Source organism: Gymnoscopelus braueri (genome assembly GCF_963280865.1).
Source record: "Gymnoscopelus braueri genome assembly, chromosome: 16".
Classification (NCBI taxonomy): domain Eukaryota; kingdom Metazoa; phylum Chordata; class Actinopteri; order Myctophiformes; family Myctophidae; genus Gymnoscopelus; species Gymnoscopelus braueri.
The window spans coordinates 3,071,092-3,080,201 of record NC_137616.1 but is presented as its reverse complement, the minus strand read 5'-3'; the positions used below and the strand labels follow the sequence as shown (position 1 = coordinate 3,080,201).

The 9,110-nt window shown below is 40.1% G+C and overlaps 1 protein-coding gene across 2 annotated transcripts in view; it reads left to right on the top strand.

The window, feature by feature from the left end:
* The first annotated feature begins 7,677 nt into the window (after nucleotides 1-7,677).
* LOC308103685 (kinase D-interacting substrate of 220 kDa B-like) overlaps nucleotides 7,678-9,110 on the top strand; it is a 63,349-nt gene continuing 61,916 nt past the window's right edge. For both annotated transcript variants that reach the window (XM_080453807.1, XM_080453806.1), the window contains exon 1: nucleotides 7,678-7,825. The gene's annotated coding sequence lies outside the window, so the exon portion shown is untranslated. The remainder of the gene's footprint in view (nucleotides 7,826-9,110) is intronic.

Here is a 9,110-nt window from a genome sequence, read left to right as displayed (position 1 = left end):
CAGCTCATCTCTGTGTGTGCGCGCGCGTGAGCGTGACTATATCATTATGTCCAAAACAGAAAATGGAAAAGAAAAACTTGTGTTCCAATGAATCCAGTTATTATTTAGTCACACAAGCTCTTGTTACTACTTTTTAGTGTTTCGGTATTAATAAAAACCCAATCTGGGAACCCATTCTGTAAAAAAAAAAAGAAGTAATCTTTTCTTTTTTATATAGCAGATCTACAAGCTCAGAATGCATCGCATCGAGACACGTTGTCAGTTATGTTTTGCAACTTTTTTTTGTGACATCATAGTAAGGTATGGCATTAATTTACACAAATAAAAGGAAAACATTAAGAGATAAGAAATATTTCCACCCCACAGCAACAGTTTTTAAAATGTTTGAAGGGTGTCAGATCTCAGATCCACCCTCCATTTTTGGGCATGACTGATGTCATCAATATGACATCATCAACATGATGTATTTGTGTTTATTATTATTATTACTAGATGTCAGGGCCACTTCTAGGCCCAATCTTTAGTGGTGTGTGTAACAGATTCACATCATCATCCTCTTTATCCTTGCCCACATTGTATTGTTCAAGTTCTTCCCTATTTACTTGGCTGGTGTCTTCTTGGCTCAAAGTTAAGACACCATCGCTATTGCACCATCGTTTAAACCACCACTCGTCATCGTCTCCAAACATTGACGGCGAGCTTTTGTCAATTATATAGTAGTAAGATTGTTATTATCATATATTTTGTCAATGATATAGTAGTAAGATTATTATTATTGTGGGATCGCTTTAGCGATCCCACAATAATGTTATCTTCACTATTTATTATTATTGTTGCCAGACCCAAGGGGTCGGCCTACATGAGGCTTTGTCCCTATTTCGTCCATACATGGCCATAAAAGAGGGTTGAAGTTTCGTCCCCCATAGTGAAAAAAATGATTTTTTTGAAGTGCATAATCCTATTTATAGGTTATTAATGTCATCATGTGTCTCGCTAGCCAATCACAGTGCTGAATAGAGTCAGCCAATTTCGTCCCCCTTTCGTCCATACATGGGCATAAAAGGAAAAGGAATTTATTCTCGGTCTGGCAGAACCAGGTCTCCTGGTCTTGTTATTTAGTGACGTCATAATGCATAATGCCATTCTAGTGAATGGTAATGCTATTCTAGTTATTATTATTCCCCCCGTTTTTTGGGTCATTTCAATGGAGAAGTGCCATTCGGTGACGTCATAATGCATAATGCCATTCTAGTGAATGGTAATGCCATTCTAGTGACGTCATGATACTGATGTCATTGTATTATGACCCTACTATAACACTACTAACACTATCAATACTCAATACCAGCTCAACATTCTTAGCGATCCCACACTGTTTCTTCAGGAACAGTACTTTCTAGTTATTATATCTTATCTTACTATAAGCTTATCATTATTGTCTCCGCCGAAGGTGGAGAATATGTTTTCGCTTTGTGTGAGCAAACATTGTTAGCCAAGCTAACATTGGGCAAGCTCCACATGACACGTGTCAAGTTGTTGACACCAATGCCTCTGATTGGCTAGAGGGACGCGTGACGAAATAAAATTCTATAAATAGGTGTGTCACTTCAAAAAGCCCCTACTTTTTGAAGTGAGGTAAAACAGGATCAATCAGACTTGATTGGAACAGTACCTTCAGTAAGTCCAAGTCACCCGTCTGTGCGTGTGTGTTTCCCTCTGAGAACACCTAACATTGGTCAAGCAAAGGCGCAGAAGGCCAAAGCTAAGAAAGCATACTCATCTACAATTGTAACGTAGAAGAGGACTAGAGTTGAAATGATCCCACAACAAAGCCGAACTCTTAATACGTGTCAATATGTTGACATCAATGTCTCTGATTGGCTAGAGGGACGCATGACGAAATACAATCCTATAATAAAAAGGTGTGTCACTTCAAAAAGCCGTTTACGTTTTTGAAGCGAGGTAAGACAGGATCAATCAGTCTTGATTGGAACAGTATCTTCTAGTCCAAATCACCCGTCCGTGCGTGTGTGTGTCCCTTTGAGAACACCTGACATTGGTCAAGCAAAGGCGCAGAAGGCCAAAGCTAAGAAAGCATACTCATCTACAACAGTAACACAGAAGAGGACTAGAGTTGAATTGATCCCACAACAAGACCGAAATCTTAATACGTATTAATATGTTGACACCAATGCCTTTGATTGGCTAGAGGAATGCATGACGAAATACAATTCTATAAATAGGTGTGTCACTTCAAAATAACGTTTACGTTTTTGAAGCGAGGTAAGACAGGATCAATCAGTCTTGATTGGAACAGTATCTTCTAGTCCAAATCACCCGTCCGTGCGTGTGTGTGTCCCTCTGAGAACACCTAACATTGGTCAAACAAAGGCGCAGAAGGCCAAAGCTGATCAAACACACCAATCAACTGCTGAAACTGTTCAAGACAATGAAGATGAAGAAGACAGACAAGTATTTGAACAAACCAGTCAATTATGACGACTCCCATATGATAGATTGCTTCAATGTAAACAAAGCATTGCTTCAATTAAACAGAGCTAAGAATCATAAAGAAAGAATGAAATTAATCAGAGACAAAAAATCGCTAAATGACAAAAGACGAAGACTAGCCATGAATGCTTACAATATGACACAGCAAAGATTGCTACAATCTCTGGAAGAAAAAGTAGAAGAGTCTGAAGAGAACATCGAAAGGAAAAAAAGGAACTGGTCAGAGTATTTAAATAATGAAAGACAACATCAACAAGCACATAACACGAGTAAGAAGAAACGATACAGATCACAAGAATTAGAAGTTAATGAAGCTGCTCTCGCATTCTTAAAGAAGATGTCCGAAAGTGGACCCAATTATGTCTGTGGTTCCTGTGAACGAATTCTCTACAGAGAATCAGTGGCAGAGTTTAAACCTGGAAATTATACAGGAACGATAGATATTGTAAGTCTCCTAGGCAAAAACCCAACTGCAATCAAGCAAAACAACACTTGGATGTGCCACACGTGTCATCGGGCCATTAAACTTGGGAAACTCCCTACACAGGCTTGGGCTAACAACTTATTACTCGACCCAATACCCAAAATATGATTTTTAAATCATTTTTTTTTTAATAAATATTTCTTTAACATACACCTTTTTATTTAACTACAGTATATATCTTTTACTCTACTGTATCTCATTAGTTATTGCTATGATAATATAATTGCTATAGTCTGCTGGCGGAGACTTGTGCTCCGAGGAGCACATTTTCTAGTTATATCTTTTGTCAATTATATAGTAGTAAGATTATTATTATTATATCTTAACTTAGCTCCGAAGTTCGGCAGCGATTCGCAAGCACAGGATCACTCCACATGCCTCCAAGACCCGTCACAGACTGTTGATCAGAGCTATGGCTATGTTTTAGGCATCTTACCCCACCTCGATCAGTGATCGGACTGATTGATTCTCTGATTCGCCTATCAGACCCTCAGCCTGATCTGGCAGGTTGCCATAGCAACCAGATACAGGAAGTCTGACCTCTTTATCACATGACCGAGGTTGGGAGGTTGGGAGGATGTGACTAGAGGTTAGGGCCGCAAAGTAAAGCGGGGAGGGAGGAGAGGAGCCGAGAGGAGAGGAGAGGCCAGAGAGGCCGGACTTCGCATGACGTGTGTGCAGAGCTATAATTAGGCCAGGTCGCCGTCATGGTTCATAAATGACAGGTGCCGAGCGCACATCTACTTACCTCAGCCTGTGTTCGCTCATGGCCAACTCTACACAGCCTTCTCAAGGGGAAAGAGAGCCAGCGCTGTCAAAGTTTACATTGAGGGCAATGATGAGGGAACAACTGACAATATTGTTTACACTGAACTATTTTAATTAACTTTGAGCCAAGAGGAGGAAATTGACTATTTAGAAGGAAATGTTCGAAGACTCTGATGAATTAGAGCGCTGCAATAGTGTCTTGACTTTGAGCCATGCAAATGCCAGGCAGGTAGAAAGAGAAGAATTGGAACAATATAAGGTTGGGGCCTAAATGTGAGGGCCGGGAAGCATCTCCTCACACCAGGCTTCGGCGTTTTGGGTCTCTTGACCTGTATTTGTTAAACTAGATGTGAAGGCCGCAAAGCGGCCTAGTTATTATTATTATTAATGTCTCCGCCAGGCCGAAGGCGTGGCAGATTTTTGCAAAACACATTTCTTGATATTACTCCTACAGATTTTCTCCAAACATCACGCAAATCGGTACACATTATCGCTATTGTAATGTGATCAAAACGGATCTGTCCGATTTATCATATTCCATCCTGATTGGTGTATTCCGAACATTGCTGGCCCACAATAACCTACCTGACCTGGCGGAGATCTGTGCTCCGAGGAGCACTTTTTCTAGTTATTTATTCTCTGCCAGGGTCCCACCTGATGTTGTGTGGGAGTTCCGATTGCTCCAGACCACCCTGAATAACTGCTATAGAGCATCGCAGTTCCCGCCCACTTCCTGGTTTTTCGTGGTGCCGGAAGGAACAACTCAATGCATTTTTCCCATTGACATTTCCAAAAATATTTTTATCTATTAATTTAAGCCTCGAATCAAGCCATCATGACATGACATGAATCATGACCATAAAACGTTTGATTCTGTGATTATTCTATTTTTTTAAACGGCAAAACAAAGGGTATTTATTAAATATAGTATATCATATAATTAAATATAAAATAAAAAAAATCACAGAAAAAAAAAGTTTTATGGTCATGATTCATGTCATGTCATGATGGCTTGATTCGAGGCTTAAATTAATAGATATAAATATTTTTGGAAATGTCAATGGGAAAAATGCATTGAGTTGTTCCTTCCGGCACCACGAAAAACCAGGAAGTGGGCGGGAACTGCGATGCTCTATAGCTTGACTAGGACGTGCTCTACGTCCAAGGCGTAGAGCAGGGGTCTTCAACAGGGGGTCTGGGACCCCTAGGAGGTCCTCGGAGTTACTACAGGGGGGCCTCCAAATCTTTATGTGATATGGATTTTCTTTTTAACCACTTCAACCCTAGAATCCCATATATTCTGAGGGGAACAGTAGCCGAAAATAGCAGATCTACAAGCTCACAACGCCTCGCGGCAAACTCATATGCTGTGTTGCTTTTGCCAGGATTTGATCCCATGACCTTGCGGTTCAGAGTCAAGAGCTCTTCCAACTGAGCTACTCAGACACAAGAAACTTTATACATTGACATTTGATGAACGTGCAACTTTTACACTACAGATTTTTTTTACATCACTCTCCAATTTAATCAAAAAATCTAAGCTGTGTGATATATACATTTTGAGTTAAGACCATTAATATCAACCCATGTTCCTCTGCACTCTAGCAATCAGTGCACCTGGTGATACCTAGCCTGTCAGTCATTGGCTCCTCAATGGTGGTGAAAAGTAACTATGTACATTTACTCAAGTACCAATACCAGTGCTTACAATGCACAGTACAATTTTTTGGTACTTTTACTTTACTTTCCATTTTTGTTACTTCTACTCTATATTAGGTACTTTTACTTTACTTTCCATTTTTGTTACTTCTACTCTATATTATTCTGAGTGGAACAGTAGCCGAAAATAGCAGATCTACAAGCTCACAACGCCTACACAAAGAGGTTTTGTGTAGGGGGAAAAAAGAGCAAATCAAGTACAGAGCCAACAGTCAAGTTTACTTAGTATTGAGGGTTTCAGTGGTTATATTGTTTGAAATAAACAAAAAAAAACATTAATTCACACAACACTGATACTCTATGGAATCTATGATGAACAGGTTGAGTCTGCAACACAATTTTCTACAATATGTAGTGGGGGTCCCTGCTTCATCTCTCCCTCAGCTAGGGGGTCCTTGGCCTGAAAAACAGTCTCTCACCATGCAACAGCTCAGATCCCTGAACACAGGCCTTTCCCCTTGGGCTCAACCGTCTTCCAGGAGAAGGTCTCTGGATTGAATGATCCATTATAGATCATTGAAGTTCCAGACTTCCCGTGCAGAATATGGTTATGGCCGCCAAATATGCTCAGCTCTCCATTGTAGGCTGAATGACACCAGCGTCCTTCAGGAAAAAAAACTGTGCAGAAGGCGTGTTCAGCCAGCAGCAGTTGTGTCAAACACTTGCGTTGTCTTGTAGTAGACCTGGCACCCATCGGCTCCCAAATACAAACATCTTTGTACGGATGATGGTGGCAGAGTGACATGCTGAAGCAGGTGGTGGAGTGCCTCTGGTGTTAATTAAATACCAGACCATTGTGTTGGTGTACAACTAAGCCTGTCACAATGATTACATAATCGTCTAATCGCAATTATTTGAGATAATCACAATTATTTTTGCATAATCGTTTCCATGTTGAAACATGTTCATACATTTTCAAATATAAAAAAAAGCAGAAATAGCTGATCTACAAGATAGCAGATCTACTTGTAGATCAGCTATTTCTGCTATTGTTACATGTATAAAATGATTAAATATGTCAATCATTTCTTTGTACATTTAATTATTTATCATTTCTGCCCTGTGCCATTTTTTATTACGAAGCCTAAAAGGCTAACAGAAATAAAATTGTTATTCATAATGTTCCAATGTCCAATGCCAAACATGCAATTAAATCGTCAATCGCAATTATTTGAGTGACAATTAATCGTCAACTTTATTATTATTATTATTGTAATCGTGACAGCCCTATATGTCCAACTCGTAGATGTCATTGGTGCATCCAGTCTTCTGGATGTATCCTCCATAGATATACATGACCTTCCCAAAGACACAGGCTGAGTGGCTGCACATCGCTTCTGGAACGATCCCACAAAGTCCTCGGCCTGAACCATCTGTGAGTGCCTAAATCAAATGCATGACGCACATTGCAGCACTCATATCTAGTAGTAAGTAGATAAAAAAAAAACTAGAACACACCACTGAAGATACTGTAAAGCTGTTGGAACCAGCTTCTGTTGTGCCTGTTTTACCACCTAGCCACGGGTCAGGGGTCAGTCTTTACACTAAACCTTTGAGCCGTCATAAAATGATGATTACTCACAGTGCTTCTATATCTGTTTGTACAAACCCACTGAAGTCCTGCTAATGTGGGCCTACAACTCCTCACTAACTATTGTATGATGCCTCGTCATGATGTACACCAGTGTTTCCCAAACGTTTAGCCTACAAAATAATATCTATTAGCCTATTTCAAAATATCTATCTATCTATCTCTCTATCTCTCTATCTCTCTATCTCTCTATCTATCTATCTATCTATCTATCTATCTATCTATCTATCTATCTATCTATCTATCTATCTATCTATCTATCTATCTCTATTTCTGTCTGTCTGTCTGTCTGTCTGTCTGTCTGTCTGTCTGTCTGTCTGTCTGTCTATTCGTTCTCCATCTCTCTCTAGGAGGATATCCTATAGTTATATATCCATATAGGAGAGGTTAGCTTGGTATTTAACTTTTGAAAGTTGACAGCAGTATTTCAATATTTTGCATTCACTTGGTATTCTCTCTCTCTCTCTCTCTCTCTCTCTCTCTCTCTCTAGCCAAGACTGAGCCGGCATTCCCTTGACGTCACCGTTGGGTGGGCGGGGCGTGCCGTTGTTGACAGACGGATGGAAGAAAAGCCTCCCTCTCTCTCTCCCACTGGTACCAAAATGGCTGGTAGCTTCATTGTCTGGGATGGTTAATGCTGTTAGATCCATCCACATTCTACTAGAATAAACACCAGAAAGACGCACATTATCTCATCCGCTTTGATCAGAAGCTGTATTCGGACCGAGGTTACATCTGGATTCTCCTTAAAGGTAAAAAATACATCTTATGTTGTTATGCTGCTGCAGCAGCATCATCATCATCTATCGGCGTTTGATTGACACTTGTGTGATCGATCGATCGATCGATCGACCGACTGACGCATCGGATTGGATCACCTCCGCGGCCGTTTATCGACTAGATGTGCTGCGTGTTTGTGCATTGTTTCCTTTGTCAGAATTGGCAGAATATGTGTGTTGTTTTGTAGATCCATTGAATGACCGACGTCCTCCTCAGTGTGACTGGACTGCAGAGCGAGGCGCTCCAAGGTTGTTCTGTCTGTCTGTGGCGACATTGTATAGCGACATTGTAATAACATATTGTCATATAACAGTGACTGCAGCGACATTGTAAGGTGTAACATTACTTTAGTTAAAATATAAAAATTTACATAGCAGCAGTAGACATTTTTCACATTTCTTTTCCAAGATTATTTTGAAAATAGCAGATCTACAAGCTCACAACAGATGTGCTATTTTCAAATAGTCGATGTATGGTTTATAGTGCTCATGTGACCTATATTGTCATATAAACAGCGAGATTGTAGCGACATTGTAATAACATATTGTCATATAAGAGCGACACTGTAGCAACATTGTAATTACACATTGTCATATAATAGCGACATTGAAGCGACATTGTAATAACACATTGTCATATAACAGCGTAATAACACATAAAACACACACAGGAAAAAGTGCTCCTCGGAGCACAGGTCTTCACCAGGTCAGGTAGGTTATTGTGGGCCAGCCATGTTGATGGAATATGAAGAATTGGACAGATCCATCTTGATCACATGACTATAGAGATAATGTGTACCGATTTGCGCGCTGTTTGTACAAAAGTAATATCAAAATATGCGTTTTGCAAAACTGCCTCCTGGTGGCGCTATAATAGGGCAATGTCAAATGGGTGGCATTTGTTCCTCAAAGTAGTGTGAATGTGTATGCAAAGTTTCACTGCAATCGGACGCTGCGTTCATGATTTGAGGCATTTTATTCAAAACGGGGCCACTCCTGAAAACTTTAGATGTCAATCTTATAGCCAATCAGGATGGAATATGAAAAATCAAACAGATTTGTCTTGATTACATGACTATAGAGATTATGTGTACAGATTTGCGTGAAATTTGGGTAACCCCCCCCCCCCCCGCAGTTTGATATAAATTTGGCCCAGAAGAATAACCCCCATTTGATATACCATTTTCTTCTGGGATCTCTATCACAGTACATTCCATGGTGTTAATTTAACAAATATAACCAAATGGACCGTCACTGG